The sequence below is a fragment of the Mixophyes fleayi genome, chromosome 1 (genome assembly GCF_038048845.1).
Source record: "Mixophyes fleayi isolate aMixFle1 chromosome 1, aMixFle1.hap1, whole genome shotgun sequence".
Lineage (NCBI taxonomy): Eukaryota > Metazoa > Chordata > Amphibia > Anura > Limnodynastidae > Mixophyes > Mixophyes fleayi.
In genome coordinates, this window is record NC_134402.1 from 389,062,172 (window position 1) to 389,084,659 (window position 22,488).

Here is a 22,488-nt window from a genome sequence, read left to right on the forward strand (position 1 = left end):
AATTGGGATCTTTCAAGCAAGCATTATAGACGAGTATTTTTGCTTGTGAACCACAGTACCGCAGTGCTCATTTGTTTTTTTTTGTTTGTTTCTACTTGACTGTAGACAAGGAAGTCACTGTATTCACTAAAATACTGTATGTACAATAAGACTTAAAGTGGGCCACTTCCTTCTGAATCTTGCAAATACAACACCTACAATATAGGTAAATTATTCATGCAAATAATCTGGGGAGACAAACTACAACCTTATGAGATTATGAAGTCGAAGTGTCAGGTAATTTCCACAGGCAGCATTTTCAGTAGTCTTACACATCCAAACTAAACAATTACATATAAAGAATAAAGAAGTCTTAATTCGTAATTACTTTTTCATATTAAATGGAGATCACCAAATTACAAGCTTCAGTGCCTGGTATTTATAGATTAATTTAACATGAATTGTCTGCCAAGGTTCAGAGTCAGACCATGTGATATACTTTGTGGACCTCTTGGTCTACAATCTGTTCTCTTTTTGTGTGTTGCAATTTTCTAAAGACACCTTATATTAGAAGATAAGTTCTAAAGTTTGCTGCTAAGATATAGCCTAGTTTTAAAGAATCACTCATATCAAATGAAGTTTAAAAATAAAATTCCAACCACCTTTCAAAAATAGGATAAAAAATAAAGAGAGTTAAAGATTCTCTTTTGAGAATTCAAATTATTGCTTGATACAGCTTTCTACAACTGGGCTCTGATTGTATAATCTGTATGTGTTGTCTTAAGGCTATTTAGCTGTGTGTCATTATAGTTACAACTATTGATCGCAGCCTTTACTGAGGAGATTAAATAAATTTATTCTGAAAATAACTTTTGCAGTTTATTTTTAAACTCTGAGCTCTGTGGGCACATCCAACAATTTCTCATATCAGTCTGAAGAAAGTATTACACCCTGTAAGATTCTATCACTGGTAAAACAAACAAAAAAAGTTATAAAAATAAAAATCATACTATAAAAATTATACTTAATAATGCCCCAAGAAGGCACTAAAATTTAAAGTTGAGTATATATTACAGACGTGTCCAAATAATTTACCCCAGTGCAACCATTGGAAGGTAAACATTTAGTCATAATGACACATTGAAAGGCTAGCTCCATCTTTATTAAGTGTTCAATAATAGAATTGCCTTCACTAGCTTTTTGACTAACAAAAAATTCCTTATGTAAAGAGTAGGTATGTAAGGGGAAAATGATTTAAATTGAACAAACACAAGAATTCCATCTAAATATGCAAGTTCTATAAAATTTACAGTTAACATATATGGGACTACAGTTTACATAGACTGATCAGATCTATTCTATATAAAGAATTATATTACCAGACCATATTTGCACTTACAAATAAATAACTCTACCCAACCCTGAAATTTAGTTTATGGTAGAATTCATGATATTAAGCTAAACTACAGAGTATTATTTACATTTTGCCTTTCTGCACCATGGGAGGTTTCTGTCCTCCTTGAACTTGTCTTAGGACATCTATGTTTCGGTTTGACAGATGTAATGCTCCAGTCAAACTGTTCATCTGCCACTGTCTTTGGGGTGCATCATTCCTCTGATGAGGCATGTCCTCTGTTATTTCAAAGATGCAGTGATGTTGTATTTGTTCCTCCTTTGCAAACATCTAATTCCCAAATAAAGCCCCCTGTAGGTAGCCATTTAACTCAATCCACATAAAAAGTAAAAACTATCCAAGAACACAAATGTTTAGTGGTATTGTAATTAATAAATAACATCTACATCCTTTTTTAGACATATATTATAATGAATTTGCATTTCAGAAAAAAAAATTGATAAAGCTAAAAATCTTTTATTAAGAATGAATAAATGCTGTTCTTTTATAAAGCATTATTATTCAGTCATCTTGCCTGATGAGCTGTACGTGCTATAATGAAGTGTCCATATGATTACCTAACTGTATTAGTCTTTGTTCAAAAATAATCTAATCAAAAACGCAATGTGAAATGCAAGTAGATTATACCCCATGTTGAAATATAGCAATTACTCTTGAAAGTTGATGATTAAATCTAAATACCAAAATAAGATATGCGACAAATTGCATATAATAATGTTACCAAAGGCAGTTCATATAATATGGCTTCAGAATATAAAATATTCAAGAAACATCAGTATTTAGAATAATTCTACTGGACAGACAAAAAGAATAAAAATCAATCACACATAATAGTTCTCCTTTAACTATTTGCTATGCATTAACTCATGAAACAGCAGTTGTTTTGCTTCAAATTATGTTGTTTGTTGTAAATGAGATAATTTAATGATAGGTGAGTGAAAGCTTGGTATTTTCATAAGTCATATGTAAATCAAAAGGTATTGTAATGGCCTGCAAAGAAGTAAAAAATATTAGATTACAACAGCACATGAGAAAGAATATCATATTTGACAGTTTCCATTTCACACAAAATAATTTACAAGAGTTGGTTTCTCTCCTCCCCCCCCCCACTTCGTGGGTAAAATACAGACATTTGTCTAGGGTGAGCTAAGAGACTAAAGACATTTACATTTCAAAACAATTGGCTTCCAATAAGGTACATAAGCCCCTCCCATAGAAATTTTTGTAATTGGCTCTGTGAGACCATAGGTCTGCTTTTGGGAGAGGTCTACACACAGGCACATCCAGAAACTTTTTCTCACCGATTGGGCACAGGAAAAGTGTAATGTATATGGGCCCTTTTCATGGGGTTCTGATAACATTTTGAACATGAGGAAGTAGACTTAAATATGAGTAATTTGGAGGTGCGCAATCTAAATATGCCCCCGGTCTTTTCCAGGGACCCCCACAAGGGAATTTGGAGTTTGCTGCAAGGGACGTGCAGGTCATAGCCCTACAAGATAGCTATCCACTCAGTCGATGGTGAACAGATGTGGTTGTGCAGGCAGAGGTCAAACTGTTCAGGAAAATTGGAGTCGTCAAGCCAAAGGTCATATTCAGCGGGAGCAATCAGGTCAAAGGGACATCCAGGAGCAGAACCAGAAGAAGCTGGGTCGGTACACAGGAGATCAGTCAGAGAGCAGGGAAACAGGCTGGAATGCTGGAAGACCTAGATACTCTGGTGCCTACCTAGTGTTAGGGGCAGGACTAAAAAGAGGAGCCAATACCCTGATTAGTGGCAGTGGGACCGGCGGTCAGAACAGCTGATCGCCGAGAGGAAGTGCAGAGAAGCATCCTGTTGCTTGGCAACAGAAACGCGAGCGAGCTTCACATGCGCATGGCAATGCGGGGCCCGGAGTAAGAAGACGACATCATGTGCCTAGCAACAGGACAAGCTGCCGGCAAAGAAAGGCATTAAATGTGATGCATTGAGGTTATCCTCATACACCTAGGACCTTTCTTCAGGGCCGAACCCTTTCCAGTGAACCAAATTCTTGGTGTGTTCATGAAGCTTGCGAGTATCAACGTACTCGTTACCAGTAGCTGTGGGGATGGGATGAGGAGAGGATGGTATATGAGAGATTTTATTGAGTACCAATGGTTTCAGCAGAGAAATATGCAAAGTATTATGAACTTTAAGAGAGGGGGGAGTTGGATTCTATAGGTTACAGGATCAACAGCCTGGAGTACTGGTAAGGGCCCAATAAATCATGGGGCCAATTTCACAGAGGGTACCCATAGCCTAAGGTTATGTGTGGAGAGCCACACCTTAGCCCAAACTTGCAGAACTGGTACCCTGTTCCGATGACGGTCTGCTGCAAGTTTATACTTCTGAGAGGACTGTAATAACTTAGTAGCGGACCAGACCAAAATAGCCAACCATAGCAGCAGGAACTGTAACTGTCGGGCAGGAGGAAAAATTGGGAAGAATGGGTGGGGCACCATATACAATACAGAAGGTGGAGGAATCCGAAGATGCATGGTTATGGTTGGTATGGACAAACTCTGCCCAGGGAAGTAGATTGCTCCAGTCAGATTGGTTATTATTGGAGAAACGGCGAAGAAATAATTCAAGATCTTGGATAACCCTCTTTGTCTGGCCATTAGTCTGTGGGTGATAAACAGAGGAGAATTGGAAAGTTGGAAAGGGATTCTAAACACTGAGGGAAAAGAATGGATGGGGAATGGTAAAGATAAAACTAGTCCCTTTACCATTTGTGCTTATATCCTACCTATAAGTATTCTAATATAACTGGAGTGCTTGCACACAATTGAATACATCCATCATGCTCTCTTTCACTCCTCTTCAGCAGGTTGCCATGATGTCATCTATTAACATAGAAGGCTGTCAACAAAATTGCTCACCGACATACATCTCCTCACTTGTCTCAAAATATCTCACAAAGTGACACCTCCGTTCTGCACAAGATCTGCGTCTCTCTTCCACTCTCATCACATTCTCCCATTCCTTGTTACAGGACTTTTTTTGGGCTGCTCCCTCTCACAATAAGACGTTCCTCTAGTCTTCAAACCTTCAAAAGTTCTCTAAAAATCCACCTCTTCAGAGAAGCTTATGATATTTCTCAACCATAATCTTAATCTCCCTAGGTTACCCTATTACCACCCTCTACATAGCTAACACAAGACAACAACTCTATGACCAACATAGTTGTGTGACTGAGTATACAGCCCACTTAATACTTTTTACCTTTACATTCTAGCTGGACCAATGTGCAATATGATGTAGCATGTGCCCTTGTGTATCAAACTCCCATTGTCCCATAGATTGTAAGCTTGAAAGCAGGGCCCTCTTACCTCTCTGTATGTATTACCCAGTAGTGTTTTATTAATGTTTGCTCCCAATTGTAAAGCACTACAGAATTTACTGGAGCTATATAAATAAATGATGATAATGCTGATGGGGTTTTGGCAGACTTTGAGTGACAGTTTGGTAGATTTGCTGTGCATAAATACACAGACTGGTCGCTTCATACAAACGGGTAGGGTCAGCAAAAAATTAAAGCTGTCTGTATTGGCTAGGGGATGTAATTCTTTACTTTAAACAAAGTTGCAGTGAAAAGTCAACTTAACACTGAACACACTTTGGGCCTGAATCATGTTTAGAGGTACATCCATTTGTATAGCGTATCTGAAATCAGAAACAGACCTTACGCCAATTAGTTCAAATGACACATACGACTACCCACAGTTTAAGACGCGGCACGCAAAAGGGAATTAATTAATGTGGGTAATGTACAGTAAAGATAGAAAGGATTGGGTTATGGGAGAATTGCGCTTCCTATTTGAAAGAATTGCAGCCAGGGGAATTAACAATAGCTAAGGAAAAAAGGCCCAATCTCTTGATGAACTGGAAAAAAATAAGAAAAAAATTCCCCGACGCAGTAAATAAGAGAGTGAATGTAATATTCGATCTGACTTTATAGTAACAAAAATGCAGCTACTTTGAATACAATACACAATCAATTATTAAAGAGTGATCACTTCACAATCAAATGTAACATGAATAGGACATAATCAAAGCAGAGCAACATTCGATTCTTCTATAAAGTCTGGATATAATCCCCCAACTAATTAAATAGGGGATGTAAGTCCTATAAGAAGAGCTATATTAAGTCCACCAAGATATACCAATAAGATAGTAGACCAATAACTAAAGATATCAAGGCAAAAATAGTCAGCTTAAACTTTGGCAAAGTATGTGATGTCCTTAGATGATTAAGTAAAAACAAATCCCAACTCACAAAGGGTTGTAGGATTAGAAGGAAACAGCAGGGCACAGCAGTCTGGGAGGAGGGTAAGTTGACTTTTTCTTGTTCGGTAAATACCCAAAATCCCGGTCCTCGAATCCTCCCCCTTGTTGAAGACTGCAGCGCCGTCCTAGCTTACCCGATGTCTGTAGAAGTTCTCGGCTGGGTATGTTGAAAATTGCGCATGCGTCTGACAGAAGTCAGCTGTCTCCCTATTGCCACCCAGCTAATTGAGGGTTCTTGTTGGTGAATCTTTCAAACAAACTGTCTGTGATGGAAATTAATTACACCCAACGTGTTTCACACTCAAAAGGCTTCCTCAGGGATAAATAAAGTAATTATCAGAGCTGGGCTATCTTATCTCCAGCTTTATTGAAAAAAAATTAGCATATCTCCATTTTTATTGGTGCACATTCTCTGAGTGGCAGAACAAGAGAGACCATGTCACAAGTTACCAGGAGATAATGGGGCTCCTACTTGATTCCACTTAGTATCTCTAGTAGGTGACCAGTGTCTCTGAGATAGCTTTTCTGCTGCTAAAAGCTGCAGAAAGAAGTCTATGTAACTGGACAGGTTTGTTGTTAGGGGTCCAATCCCAGACACTATGGGTCTACCTGGTTATCAAGTTACCATATTCATTATCTATCTCTGCATAAGTTCATTGGTATACATAAGATGAAAAAATCATGACAAGAGGGAGACTACATAAGACTCATCTCACAAGAAGAGGCCAGGTTTATATACACCCTCAGAACCCTCACTCCAAAGGGTCTTAATAAAGATTTCGATCTAAACACTTTTTTTTATAATTTTTTCATTATAGAGATTTACAGTAACCAATTTACTTGTTTATTGTTTCAGCCTGCTTATCTTGTATTTTTTCTTTTGATTATCGATCCTTACTATACTATATTGCATTATGGACACTTCATTGGCATATTTAGCCTCATACTCCCTATATTTTTATCCTAGAGACGTACACCAATCGTTCAAGCTGTTTGCTCCCCAGCAAAATTAACATACACCTTTCCTTATACTGTGGTTATTTAACAACATTGGATTACCGATCTATAAAGATATTGTTGCACTGAATATCATGCAAGCACTGATCTTCATTTATAATGTTGCATTATGGATATTTTATTGAGGCATATAGAAAAAGACTCTTTGAGCCTCCTATGAAATCCATTATGACCAATGAGAGATGAGAAGGCGTCTCTCTTTGTTCTGCCACTCACAGAATGTGCACCAATAAAAATAAAGATATGCTAATTGATTTTCAATATATCTGGAGAGAAGATAGCCCAGCTCAGATAATTACTTTATCCCTGAGGAAGCCCTTTAAGGGTGAAATGCGTTGGGTGTAATTCATTTCCATCACAGACACTTTGTTTGATGGATTCACTAAAAAGAGTCCTCATTTTGCCATCCGGCGATAGTAAGACGGCGAACAACCGCTAGAAACATGCGCATGCGCGACTTTCAACATTTACTGCGGCGGGAAGTTTTATCCTTATCTTTTTCCAATGTACAGTAAAGGCTTTCCAACACAGATGAGGCCAATTCAAAGTATGCTTAGTTTCAGCTATATCATTGCATTCCCATACAGTTTAGGTTTAAATGTCGACTGACAGTGATGACTGCCATTGCATAGTCTTTGATTTGAAAAGTACATGTATGCATGTCACTAGCTAGCGCAGAACATGTATATGCAAATAATATAGACTATAAAAAAGTCTATACAAGTAAAGTCTTTTATGTACAGTACGCATTGCAAGTATCTTTATTTATTTATTTAGCGTAAAAAAAATATTCTGTAAATGATTATACTTTTAGCTCAAGTTCCGTGCTCTTTTTTGAAACGCAACTTGTGAGGTAGTTACGATCAGACTTGAATCAGGCTCTTTATCTTTATGTTCATATCTGAAAATGTTGGCATTAGTGGTCCACTGACTGGCTGAGTATATGAGCTGTTAGCAGCTGCACTAATTTATATGCTACAACAGATCTATTTAAACAATTCCATTTTCATAAAATATATATATATTAGTTCACATCATTATCAATACAGTAGTGCTCAGAGAAATCTGAATGGATCAGCAAACAGTATAGACGTGATGTAGGTCAGTGCAGTTTAGCATTTTCAAAGGCAAGTATAGTAAATATCGAAAGCATTTCAATGTTCTCAGTTTAACATCAGTTTGATCAAAATGTGGCTTGCAAATAATACTAGAGTGTTATATTTATATTTCTGTAAAATAGCCTAAAATTAAATCTGTTGCTGTCTTATGATCTTCATGCCTAAAGCATGCCATTAGATTATGGAAAATGTGTAGGCTGATGCAAAATGATACCCCTTCAGCAGAAAAACACAGTGGTGTATACAGATAAATATGTCATGCATTATCGTCTAAATCCTTTGACAGTTTTTTAAAAAACAGTGCAAATGAAATTTATGAAAATATGGCTTCTCCTTACTAACAACTGATAGAACCAGTATATGTGTGTACTCTGATGAACTGTGTTGATACCTTAAAAAAAAAAAAGGGAAGACCAGTGGTGGGGCCTCCTACTAAACTCTGAGTTTAAATCAGGGACATGTTAACTGGGAAAGGTCCAATGCCATGGATTTTTAATTCCTAGGTGAACCCCCTCTTTTCTGATTAGTCAATAGATTCAAGTGTATGTTTTTATTTTGGCATAGCATGATATCAGGTATGGCAAAGTAAGACTGTGTAGCCCCTGGCTGGATTTAGTATTGTACAATAAGAATGTTGGAAGTGCCATCATAGGAGACCCTTTAACGTGGTACAGAATGTTCATATTTATTTTCCTTCTGCCGTTACCTGGGCTTTATTAATAACTGCATGATTACAAAAACTTTACTGCAGTAGGATAATAAATAAATAGAAAGCTCAGAGGCAGGGCATTTTGTACCAGTGCAAAGAGTCATATAAGATTGTGTGCTATTGCCAGAATCATCACTTGGGCACAGCAAACAGAAAATTTGGCCGGGGACTTTAGCCACCTTGGGGTCTTACAGTTCCTGCAAGTCTGCCCAATTAATTTATTAACAAGACAGTGGCTCCTTAGGACCTGAGTGCCTCTGCCTCGCAATGAGATCCATCAGTTACCCCATCTTTTAATAGAGCCATTTTAGTATACACATACTATGGCTTTTGTTTGTAACTATATCTCTGTCCTTCCAGTAATCTAACCTGCCCTTTCAATGTATCTAACCACTATCACACCTATTCTGACAGTGTGCCTCCCAGAAGTTACAGTATCCAATCCTGCCAATGCCTCTCTGTGACAAGAGGGACCTCCTATGACACCCTATCATGTTGTTGGGGACTGGCTGGGCTTTCCGGACAAGAAGTCCTTACAAGGACAGTTGCACACTAGTTTGAGGTATTAGTGATCATTCAGAAGTTACAGATGGAATAATACATAACATGGTCAAACTAGGCACTTTTTATACAGTTTCTGTATATATTGGCAGGGGGTAACCCAGCCCCCTGCCTAGCTGGCACCACAAAGTCTGAGATATTGCATCAGATATTTTGCACCAGGATTTAATAGATTCTGTAATCTTGGATTTACATAGTTCACATCAATCTGTGATTTCCTAAATTACTTGGTGTTAGGTTTCCTATCTCTATAACACACAGGATAAACAACAACACAGAATAGAAAGGTAACAACACCCTGCTGTATATTCAGACTAAAAAGATACAGATGAAAGACTTAATTAGCATGGAAGTGCCTACCTTCAGAAGTTACAAAAACAAATTTCCTCCTACACGGCATATAACCCTAGATATCACTTTTGCAATGCTATACATTGTTGCACTGCACTACAAATTAAAATAAATTTATACAATAAGTTATCTGTAAATGATCCAGCCACACTCTCCCATTCCTGCCATTGTGTCTGCTTGTCCATACAATGTGACCTGCTGTCCAGTCAGTGAGTCCCCCTGTCCTGTCAGTCTATCCCTTTCTGTTGTCAGGCAGTGCCTAATTTGTCAATCAAATTTGTCTTTGATTGTACAGAATGCCCCCTTCCCCATCCGGAACAGGATTATTTAAATGAAATCAAGTGATGGAGCAGGCACATTTATAATAACATTCCCTGCTTTACAGGACATTGCAGTGACTTTTTCTCTTAAAGGGATTCCATCACCTCCGAGAGTGGAGATTATACCTTGCCCTATACTTTCAGTGAGACACATTTTGCACCTTACAGTTGCATTTTTTTGCAGATAAGAACATTTCTAGCCTTTCTTTGAAATATGTAATAAAAACTTTAAAAAAAAAAAAAAAAAAGATACGTACCAAAGACAGTCCTGATGGCGAATGATTCTCTTGATTTATTTAAGACATAAATTTAGCTAAACAGGTCAATATTTTAGGAGTAAGATGTAGAAATTGAAAGGGTAGTAGGTTGGAGCCTGAAGCAGCATGTTGCTTTTTCCACCATGAACATTCTCATGTGGCTCCACAAACCCACAGAACGATGGAGCATATTTATTAATCCTAAACTCTTCGAAGGACTGGGAAATGAGCATGCAGCATGAAATATGTTTGGCACACCAATGGGAGGACTGGCCCAAATCAAAATCAGTATAGTTTTCCATTTTGTTTTTTTTTTTTAAATGAGCCTTAATGACTCATATGCATTCTACAATGTTTATAAAATGAGGATGATTTCAAAATAGCATAATCTACCTAATGCATTGTTCATGTATAACATAGCAAAGGAAATAGCATAATAATGGAATTAATTTTATTTTTTAAAAACTGTTAAATGTATAAACAGATGTTGGGCGAGGGAGTATTACTGCATGTGAGTAATCTATGAGTTTTTGACATGTGATTTCTATGAGGTTCAAAATGTAGGCAAGTATGTCTTAAAAAAGGAATCAAATCTGACCGCAGAATTCCTTTTGAACCTTAGCAAGTTAAGAAAAAAAAGAGCACATAGATCTGTGATGTTATTAACAAAAATGAGGCAGGAAGATTCATGAGCATAAAGGATATTACATCTCTATGTTCAAATTCTGAGCAAAAAGTAAGTTTGCTAGAAAAAAGTCACAAATTCACAGAGAACAATATATTTCTTGCATGAAGTCATCCTCACATCTTAGTATGTTTTACCTTCATAGACATTTGTGCATTCTATAATCAATTTCAAAATTAAGCAGTGAGTAGAGCCTGGTTAGTGACTACCTGTGAAACACACAGGCAACTCAGGTGAGCACAAAAGGCACATAATGCTTTTTAAATATACCTAAAAAATTATAGTAACATAATAAGAAGAGGGTGAGTAAAAGAGACAATATTGGAAGCTATGGAAAGTATGAAAGAGATATTTTCAGAGACCTATGTAATGAACTAAGAAGTAGATGATATAGTGTACTTATAGCAAAAAGCTGCATCAGCAAATCAATACAGATCTCCAACATCAAAATACACTGCGCTGCTGTATGTGAGCAGTCATAAGAGGGCCACAGGTGGAACAGCCACAAGCTGTTTTCTTGCTAATGCTTCTGTTGCTCTTTAAACTTTGAAAATTTGAAAGTAAAAATACCCATTACATTTTTCAATTACTTTTTATTTGTGGGAGCAAAAGAATATTTTGTCCAGAACTCTATAGCAAACAATATATATATATCATTATGTGTAAGCATATGCATAAATAGAAATTTGTGCACAATATAGCTATATTGGGATGAGCTCCCCTGCAAACGTCAAGGCATCTGCTGTAGGTGAGTCCCTAGCATGTGAGTTTGACCACATTTTTTTGCGGCTTGGAATTTGTAGTAAGAAGTATAGCATGTTGCATCTTGGAGATCACAAGGGGCTCTTTGGCTATAATTGTCTTGTGCTCTAGGTAAACTTACAACACATCTGAAATGTTCAGCTGAGACAAAAGCACATGTAATAGCAGTGCGTCTGCTTTAAAATGAAATCTGGTGTTGTTTATATATTTTCTTATTGAACTCATTTTGCTTCAACACATCAAGGGCTAGATTTACTAAACTGCGGGTTTGAAGAAGTGGAGATGTTGCCTATAGCAACCAATCAGATTCTAGCTTTCATTTTGTAGAATGCACTAAATAAATAATAGCTAGAATCTGATTGGTTGCTATAGGCAACATCTCCACTTTTTCAAACCCGCCGTTTAGTAAATATACCCCCAAGTCTTATTACCTAGTCATTTTTGTCTGTTACTTGGTTATTTGATTTTTTTATTTAACCCTCTCTCCTTCTACAAATTCTCTAGTATAAGAGCCTAAGCTGACCAGCAACAAGGCATATATTTTAGCAGAATATCTGAAAGTGACTGTATTTATTCTCTCATATGGAATACATAAAATAATGATTTTATATGCAACATAGCATGAATGTCAAAGTTTAAGAGAGTTAATAATGTATATGCTACTTCTTCTCATATCCCATCAGAAGCAACCAGTTAGTAAAAGTGCATGAGAAAGCTGCCTTCTTAGCCTCTATACTTTTCTTGGAAACCAATGTATTAATCTCTGTTTCAAAAAGAAACCAAACTTAATAATATTATTTTCCTTTCATATAGTAGCAGCGCACTGCAAGAATCCTGTCATATGCCGCTGCTTAAGAGGATGCTTGGGACTCATTCACCACAGTCATGGATCAAAACCTTTGCAGCAGTAATCATGCAATGTACTGCTCTAAAGACAAATTCTTGAACGTTATAGTCTTATTGTCATTTAACCTCACAAATGTCCTTAATAATCCTTATTCAGAAAATGTTAAATAATGTCTATTTGATATTCTCTTTTGATAATGTACATTCCTAACTTCACTACTGAAAATAAGGCCTATAAATGCAATCTCTACTTGCTATGCCAGAGAAAAAAAAGAAACATCAAATTCTAAAAGTGTCAGTACTTGTATTTTAGAGCTTTGAGTGGATTTTAGCTTACAAGCAAGGGGCAATATGAAGCCAGGGAAACAGAGCTCAGATGATGGCTACAGAGGAAAAGTTTACAGTTGGAGGTCAGATGGGATGAAGGAGTGGCGTCAAACCATAGGGATACCTGTGGCAAATGTGTCATCACAGGCCAGCCTAGCGCCATGGGCAGGGCTGGATTATAGGCAGGGCATCTGGGGATGCTAGTCATATAACAGCCACAGAAAGCTTTGTGTGCTCGCTTCTCAGCAATCTAAGAACACCGGACAGCATAAACTTCAGGACACATGCACAAGCTGGATGGGGGCACAAATACTGCACATGAGCAGATCAGGCAACACTTCAGACAGTTACGTTTTAAGGCCACGCAATTTATTTGTCCTGGTGATTCTCCAAATCTTAATCCAATCCTGGCTTTTCAGCACTCTTGCCTTCTCGGTGACACGTACTTAGGAGCAGCAGCTGAACATTTACAGGTCCATTCAATAGAAAGGAAGTCTGTTTGGGACAGTTATATACTTGAGTGTGTGAAATAACTGTGTACTGGGGAAGCGGGCTGTAAATGTAAACACAGGAGGCCAGATAATATCAGCTATTTAAGGAGCAGGTAAGAGTATTGAAGAAGAAGCTGATTATTGGAGAGATAGTATAGTTCACTAGTGGGAATGAAGGATAATAAAGAGAAGCTGCAGTTCTCTGCACTTGAGGACTGTATATGCGCTATGCATACCCAGGACCAGCATGGGTGAGGAAGGTGCAGGAGGAGGCTTTTCATCTGCAGGAGGAGGTGGAAGGAGTCCGGGCTAACGCTGGACATGGGGAGGTCATGGGCTGCATGGAAGCCTGGAGACTGTGTTAGAGAGTGACCAGCACTGCCAAGCCTCTCTCACCAGCTTAATCATTGCAGGCGACTGTACAACGTATGCCCTGCACAAATTAATGCAGGATGGAAATAGAGGACAGGATGAGAGACAAAGGGCAGATTAAGTTTCTTTTTTAAAAATTCACATGCTGGTCACACCCTATATTTTATTTATATATTTGCAGATTAACCATTTGAAGTTATGCTTCTATTGCTGACCACACACACAGTAATGTCAGCCAGTTTAGTCATTAACATAATTTTCTGCCCAATTAAAAAGTAATCTCTATTGAACAGTATTTGAGCAGGTGTACTGGTAAATATTGGTTTGTGAATATGCTCACTTGGTAATCCAAATTGGTTGCAGATATGGCCAGTTGGGAGACACTGACACCTGCATGGCAGATGCAAACACAATGTCAAATATCTCAGGTAGACAAGGAATAAGAACGTTCACATAAACCTTTGCAAGTCTTTTGCATACAGCAACTGTTGCTTATTTTATGTGATTTTTTAATGATTTATTATTGAGCACATTTTCCAAGGATAAATCATTGAAACATTTACCTGACCCTGAAAAGCAGCCATATTCAGCATCAGTTACTAATTTTGCCTTGAATTGCAATTGGAAAAACATGAGTAGAACCTTTGGGATTTTGTGAATGTTTGAATACACTGTAATAAAACATATTTAGAAAAAGGAACAGGAGCAAAGGTGGATTTTGTAGTCACAAGAGTACTAAACATAGAAACAGTGCACGGTAAGTAGAACTGAGGGTAGGACTGAGGAAGGCTGGGCATTTTAATATCATAGAAGAAGTGACAATATTTAGAGTCCCAGGGAAACGTTTCTTTTGTTCACCAAGTTATTGGCAGACTCCATAAATAACAAAGGTTGTTATGGGTACTTAATGGACCCATTGACCTTACATGCATACTCTTATAAAACCAGGTGTTCATAATGAATGGTATAGGTCATTTCTGTTAACACTATTAAAACATCCAATACGCAAACCAGCTTGAGTCACTGAAATGTAATTATAAAGACCGCTGTGTTCTGTATTTGATCTGACTTTGGAGGCTCTCTTTCACAGCAAGCACAAAAGTACTGAACAGAAACCAGCATGTTAAATATAACTGCTTGGAAAAATAGATTTGTCTTTACAGGTGTATAGGGTGTGTGTGTGTGTGTGTGTGTGTGTGTGTGTGTGTGTGTGTGTGTGTGTGTGTGTGTGTGTGTGTGTGTGTGTGTGTGTGTGTGTGTGTGTGTGAACCAGCTTGTGAACCACTCAAGGTAATTTTCTGAATTGCTGCATATGATAATGTTGGGACTGCCCATTTATCTGGACCTACAGATGTGTCAATCTTGTTACATGCCACTATTTTAACTACGAATTCCTCTGAATGTTTCAGTCAGTTGCAAAAAACAATCTATGCTATTATGTGCCATTTATTGCAATGAAATCTGTTTCTGCAAAAACACAAGTTCAGACTTCAGTTAAAGGAGACATCTTTGAGAATATTATATTTTACAATTTTTAAAGGGGTAAGAAAAACCTGACAGCATTGCAACAATTATGATAATGTGAAGGTAAAGTGAGGATCACATTCAAACTTCTGAACTTTTGCAAGATTCTGCCTGTTGAAGGCTCTTGGGGATCAATTTACTAAAGGGTAGTTTGATGAAAAGGATGGGTTTTTCTTCTGCGATTTTACTAAAGGCCAAACCGCAGGAAAAAAGCCTGAGGCCCAAAGTATAGAACAAATCGCCATCCTTATTTTTTTAGATGATAAAAAATATGGTCAGATTTACTAAGCTGTGGTGTGCCAAACTACCAGAAAAATATCAAGCAAATATCCTCAAAAAAGATGTGGTTGTAAGAGACAATTCATAACACACATTATATATATATATATATATATATATATATATATATATATATATATATATATAACTATATCTAATCTCTCTATATATACGAGGTATGTCTGTTAAATAATAAGACTGTGATTCCAACTAGTACCGGTTATAATTGCATACATAGTAACCTTGAACCGGTCTGAACCTGCATGACAAGCTGCAACACTCTATGACGTTCAGTTGATTGCGAGTCACCATATAGTTTGGTTGTGTTTTCTGTAGAGTGCCGAAAAAAGGCTAAGTTTAACAACGTTTCAATTTGAAATTTTTAGTAAAATTGCACAAAACACCAACAGAATCTCTTCAAATGCTTACTACGGCCTATGGGAATGACTGCCTGTTTGTGCACCTGTGTTTGGGTGGCACAAAACATTTGGCGGGGACATGAGAATGTCGAAGATGATGAACGCCCTGGATGACGTTGCACTTCAAGAACCGAAGAAAATGTAGAAAAAGTCAGATTGTTTGAGAAGACGGCCGACTCAGTGTTCGAATTATAGCTGAATCTGTGGACATTGACAAAGACACTGTATGGAAAATTTTGCGTGAGGAACTTAACATGATGAAAGTTTATGCAAGCATGGTCACAAGGGTTCTCACAACAGAGCAAAAAGAACGTCGCAAGGATTGCTGTGTTGAAATTCTGCAGCAACTTGACACAGATCCAAACCTGTTTCATAAAGTAAGCACTTGTGATGAGACCTGGTTCTTCCAGTACGATCCTGAAACCAAAAGACAATCAATGCACTGGAAAACTATGTCATTACCAAGAATGAAAAAAGTTTGTCAAAGCAAGTGAAAATTCAAAGCAATGCTCATTGGTTTTTTTTTATATCAAGGGTGTAATTTTGGAAGAATGGGTTCCAGAAGGAACAACAGTTAATCAATATTATTATAAGGAAGTTTTGAAAAAGCTGAGAGAAAGAGTAAGAAAGAAACGGCCGCAACTGTGGAAAAATGGTTTCTTTCTTCACCAGGACAATGCGCCTGCTCACACAGCAGTTTCTGTGAAACATTTTTTGACCAATAAACAGATTACTACACTTGACCATCCTTCATATTCGCCCGATTTAGCACCTTGTAATTTTTATATTTTCCCAAAAGTTAAATCAATGCTTAAAGGGACACATTTTGAGTCAGTTGATGCTGTAAAGAAGTAAACGGCAGATATGTTGAAACAAGTGATAGAAATTGATTTGCTCCACGCCTTCGACCAGTGAAAAACAAGACTACAGCGATGTATTAGTGCAAATGGGGAGTATATTGAAGGAGACAAACATTAAATTTGTAATACCAATAAATAAAGGTGAGTTATTTAATCGGTCTTGTTATTTAATAGACATACCTCGTTCGTACGTACGTACATATATATATATATATATATATATATATATATATATATATATATATATATTATATATATATGGATTTGTTTTGTTTATCTCTCCGGTCATGCATTCGAACACCCCTTTGCCGATTGAGATTAAACCAATGCGAGGTGGTTCAGTTGGATCCTGGCTAGGTTTTAGGAGCTTTTGGGTCCTGGCTTGACCATCAGCTGTTTTACGCTGGGCAGAACTTTGACCCGGGGAGCCTGTTCTGGGCCTTTCACTGGATGGATTTGGATAACATTTAATATTAAAACAACAAACGACACTGGGCAGCCACATAATGGGTGTATTGGAAATGCTTCTAAGCTGCTAATTATTTGTAAAATATTGACAGTTACATCCATCTCATTGTTTACTTAATAACTTGAAGATTTAAACACGGCAAAGCTGGGAATTCAGTTAGTTCATAATATAAGAGAAGGCACCATTGAGTAATGAATTATGGGAGAAATCATTATTTTTTTGATTATGGTGACAAAATGAATTTATAATTAACTTATGGGGCCAAATTTTTTTTTTCACTATTAAGGGGGCAATGATTTTGTGTTATTAACATTGAAAGTTAAATGCTAACAGGCAATAATTATTTATGATTATGGAACATTTATTTTTTCATGACGGGGGCACCATCTATACTGCACATATGTGCCACCAAATATGATTTTTAGTAAATTACTTTTTCCAATTTAAACCACCTACCGTTCTACTGTCATTAGTAAGATACACTGTATTAGCAAAGCTTTTATCACTGTATTATTAGAGTCCACTTATGTCAATCCAATAATGTGGTAGTGTCAGCTGGCACCATGTTCAATACAGTACCCGTCCATGAATCCGTAACCAGGGGGATTTTTGCCCAGTTCAGTAATGCTAGATTCTCTCTACCAGACCTACTATTGTAGATAAGCAGGTCTAATCCTTTATTGCTGTCTTTCAATAACAGTCATCCCTACTGTAGATGAAATGCTAAAACAATTTTAAATTATTTGGATTTATCCCAAAAAATAAACAGGATTGTTACATTGTACACCAAATTTTGTAGCAGCTAATTATAATACATTGATGTATATGAATGTATAGAAAAACATATTCTGCTCTGTAAAGATTCTAAAAGATATAGTACTTTTGCACAGATACGGAGGGGTAGTTTCTAATCAATATGAGATATTCAAAATTGTATCTACAATAACACTGTGAATGACAGTTCTATTTACTGATGTAGAATGATAATTGGTTCTGACAACTTCTTGAAATGTTTACATATCCATTTCCAGCAACTCTTGAAAAAACAAACTATATCTACCAAAATGAAATACTTATTTGAATATTATTTTTCTTGTAATAGTATACAAAACTACCATTTTGAACAGAAAGCAATTGTTCATTGTGTGTGTGTGTGTGTGTGTGTACTTGTGTTCCTATACTTGTGAGTCATTGGGCAGTTTACACACTGATACTATGTGGACCTCAGCCGCAATAAGAACACAAAATGTGGTCCCCACAATACTGACTATACTAATCAATGCAGGAGACCTTTCTAATAGGCGCCGGATCAAAGCATGGCATGTCCCAACGAGTCACTTATCTCGGGCAAAGAGAGTGTGTGTTTATGCCGTGGCAGGCAAAGAATGTCTACTACACCACTGCCCATTAGAGGAACTGCAGGCTCATACACACGTTAAATTAAGTGAAGTCCTCTTCTGTGTCACTAAACCATCAGGGTCCTCAGTGCACACGAAGAAAAGGGGATTGCAGCCTCTCTTCCTGATCACATATAACAGGAATCAGAGAGAGACACAGCCTTCTCCTGCCAAAAGGAAGGTAGGCACAGTTCATTCGTGGCATCTCCGATCAGAGCCTGGAGAGCAGTGGAGACAAGTAAGACTGGGTACAAGAAATAGAGAATACCAGCGCTCTCCATAAATATCTAAAAAGGCTGCCAAAATAGAGGGGAGGTGGAGAGGAGATCCCTAATCCTCCCAAGAAAGTATAGGCAACAACAGAATGAACGCCCCAGAGGCTGGGTACACACTATAGGGTTTTCAGTCTATTATCGGGCTAATCACACGATAAACAAACGTTTGGCCCGATATCATATTAGTGTGTACACTCCAATGTGTTTTGGATTGTCGTTCCAAATCACATCAAATCGTTTGATTTGATTTTTAAACCAAGCTAAAAATCTCATTCAATGATGGAAAAAGCTTGTTCCAATTTTGCAGTGTGTAAGCACTCAGGACCGGCGGTGTCCATAGATCTGTATGGAGTGTGCAGAGTCAAAATCTTTTCAGCTGATGGTTATGACAGATGAAGAGCACAGATCTGAAAGTAAATCTTGTATAATGTGTTTAGTGTGTACACATGAATCAGCAAGCTGATTGGGACTTTTTTTTTTTTTCCAGCCATTGGCAAAATCGCATCGGGAAAAATATTCTGTAGTGTGTACCCAGCCTATGTCCTTGAACCTTCAGAGGAGAATGTTTAAGACACCCAGAATAGCATTGTTGATGTAACACTACAGGGTAGCAGAACAAAAAGAAAGAACATAGATACTTGTTCAACACACAATGATTCTCTATCTGATGACAGCAGTATTTTAAACACAGAAGGCGGAAAATATAAAGCAGTGTTCAACGTAAAGAGGCTCTAGGACACTTAAAGTTCCCAAGCACTCAAGCGAAAGAAGCATGTAATTTGAACATCTTTAAAATAAAGTCAACTTTGCACACAACTCGGAGCTAGTAGGACGCCAGAAAAGCTTAGAGAAAATAGAAGACTTTACCACTTCATAAAAATTTCTGCATGTACTGTAGTAGACACATGTACTGTAGCTCACCATAACGATAAAACCGGTACATTTAAGAAACCCTCACTGACACTGAAGGACTCCCATAACTTGCAAAATATTTTTAGTATTTTGGAATTCTGAGCAATCACTATCATCAGCTATTTATATGAACAATGATGCAGGGATGCACTGCTATAGTGGAAATATGCACGCAAATTTAGGAAGATCTATGAGGCGAGATGGAACAAATTGATCTCATCAGCAGTCTTATAAAACTCTGAAGGAGCTGAAATGGAACATGCTTCAGCTCTTACCTTTCATTGTAGATGTGAAAAATATGCACTTGTATCTTTATTATTATTATTATTAATATTTATTTATAAGGCGCTACAAGGCATCCGCAGCGCCGTACAGAGACAAACAAAATCACAATACAATGGGAGACAGCACAGTACAGTAAACACAGCAACTCAGTACGCTCAATGCACAGCTAGAGAGGGCGGGGAAGGGGGAGGGAGGATCCGAAAATGACGGGGCCAAAGAAGGGGGGCGTGGAAGACAGGGAGACCCCCAGGGGGGAGGAGGGAGCGAAAGTGGATGTGGGGTGGAGGACCTTTGAGGAGGAGGGCTAAGTAACTGGAGAGCAGAGTTAGAAGTGGTGGAAACAGGAGGAGAGATGGCCCTGCTCAGAGGAGCGTACAATCTAAGGGATCTCAATGAAAAGCAATTTATCCATTGAACTTTTACTTAACAACTGGGCATTTCTTGCGAAGAAGGGAAGGGGAAGCTTCCAAGATTCAATTAACTAACTTTGTTTTCAGAGATACCTCAGATCACAACAAAGCTGTTGCCCTAGCGCTTTCGGAGCTTGAGATGAAGCTCTGCCGGCACTTCACAAGGATTGAAATCTAAGCAGAACGAGGTAAGAAAGTTCCAATCCTACTGACACCAGCAATGCTACAGAGAAGTGTGAAAATAGTGGAGTGGCCTCTAAAAATGTCTTCATGTTTGCAAGACCAGAGTTTTTTGTTACGTTGCAGCAGATCTGATTGGATATGCCTTTTTGCTTAGGAGTATGGAACTAAAATCAAAGCTTCAAAAGCATGTTGCTACTCTTTAAGGTTTCTCACCCTAAATGACACAGAATTTGATCAATTGGCAGACTTCAGGGTGCACCAGCAGTCTTACCGCCTCCCAGAATTTACCCTCCAACGCCAAGATCAACAAACTATTAATGGCTCTCGAGAGGGAGCGGCTGTCTGAACCTAAACACAAGAATTTGGAAGAGATGAGCATTGATCCAGACAGTAGGTTTGAAATCTTCTATCCACTATATGGATTTCATTTTTACCCTTTAAATCAGTCACTTTTATATTAATTCTTCTTTATAACTATTCCTGTTACAGGCTGAGTCAGAGCATGAGCAGTACCCTGAACAAGAGAGACAAGTGGGAACACCTTTGATCAACATTGTCCTTTCAGAAGGGAGATGATGTAAGGATTCGGCAACACGGCACATATATACATACTATTTTACTAGATTACGTATACTTCACACAAAAATAGAATGTACACATTACAGAAGGTGAAACATATAATTAAAAAATATAATTTAGCTATGAGCATATGAGCAGCATAGTATTATTGATTTAAAATGTAATCTGTTCCACTAGAAGAATTATGAATCAAGATAAGGAATGAATTATGTGATTGTATTGACTTGAAGTGCAGAAAGCTTTCATTTGCTTCTTATCGCTCTATATGACTGCTGATATTTTCTAAATAATGAGTACATGCAATGTTAAGGTTCACTACAGGTGATATCCACCCAAAATGTTTTGGGTCAAAAATGAAAGACTTAAATAGTTAAAATAAAGATTGTTGTAAGTGTATTTGAATTACTAACTATTATACAGATATTTTCTGTTCTGTATAATACTGCAGATCTGGTCTTACAATCAGGAACAGATGCCAGCACATGCTGATCCCTGTGGGGGGAATTAGTATACAGGAGAAGGTGGCATGTCCCTTAATCTAAATTTATGATTAATATATTATGCAGATACTGTTGCTAGAGATGATGGAACCTCTCACATTCTGTCTTGGTCATTGGACCCATAGTTATATTCTCATGAAATCATTCACTAAAAATATTTTAGTTTTGTTTAAACTGTCAAACCAATGAAGAAATCTGAGTTTTTAGCATCAACTCTTGTTTATTGCTTTGTAGAGGTGCTCAGCTGACATTAAGCACATAGCCACCGGAAAAATAATAATAAGGGTTGCATCTCTTTCTAAATATTTTAACGATGATGTCCAACAATGAACTTCCACAAGATAAAACAAATCATCAAGAAATTAGTAAAAATGAAAATCAAGTTTCACTTGTATCTATGTAGCTTGCACTCCCAGAGGCAAAATGACACGGATTGCAATTGTTGAATTTACAACTGTGCCCACAGGCTCGTATCACCAGGGCAGCTATCCCTTTATACAGAGAGACCTTCTGGCACCAGTCACCAACCTCAGGAATGCCATCTCTGTATTGACAGTATTTATCCAAGGACAGAACAATTATTGATACTTTATGTCATGCTTCATGTGAATAGTAGTAAAGGTGGATTTTGCAGTCACAAGAAACTGGAAAATAGAAACAATACACAGCATGAAGGACTGATACAGGGTGGGCATTTAAAATGTTATAGAATAAGTGCTATATTTGGAAAACTAAGGAAAGTTCTTTTTACTTCACGTACTTATTGGCAGAGCCCATATATAAGAAAGGTTGCTATGGGTACTCAGCAATCACATTGACCTTACCTGTCATATTGACCTTACCTCTATCTCTTACATAAACAGGTGATCATAATG

At 37.5% G+C, this 22,488-nt stretch overlaps 1 protein-coding gene and 1 long non-coding RNA gene across 6 annotated transcripts in view; one reads left to right on the forward strand and one right to left on the reverse strand.

Annotated features, from left to right (window-relative positions):
• The window catches only part of EDIL3 (EGF like repeats and discoidin domains 3), a 557,778-nt gene that overhangs the window by 493,024 nt on the left and 42,266 nt on the right, over positions 1-22,488 (reverse strand). The gene's annotated exons all lie outside the window — the stretch shown is intronic.
• The window catches only part of LOC142098040 (uncharacterized), a 13,653-nt gene continuing 10,808 nt past the window's right edge, over positions 19,644-22,488 (forward strand). Inside the window, exons 1-3 of the long non-coding RNA XR_012678294.1 lie at positions 19,644-19,962; positions 20,326-20,924; positions 21,024-21,111. This is a non-coding gene — a long non-coding RNA (uncharacterized LOC142098040). The remainder of the gene's footprint in view (positions 19,963-20,325; positions 20,925-21,023; positions 21,112-22,488) is intronic.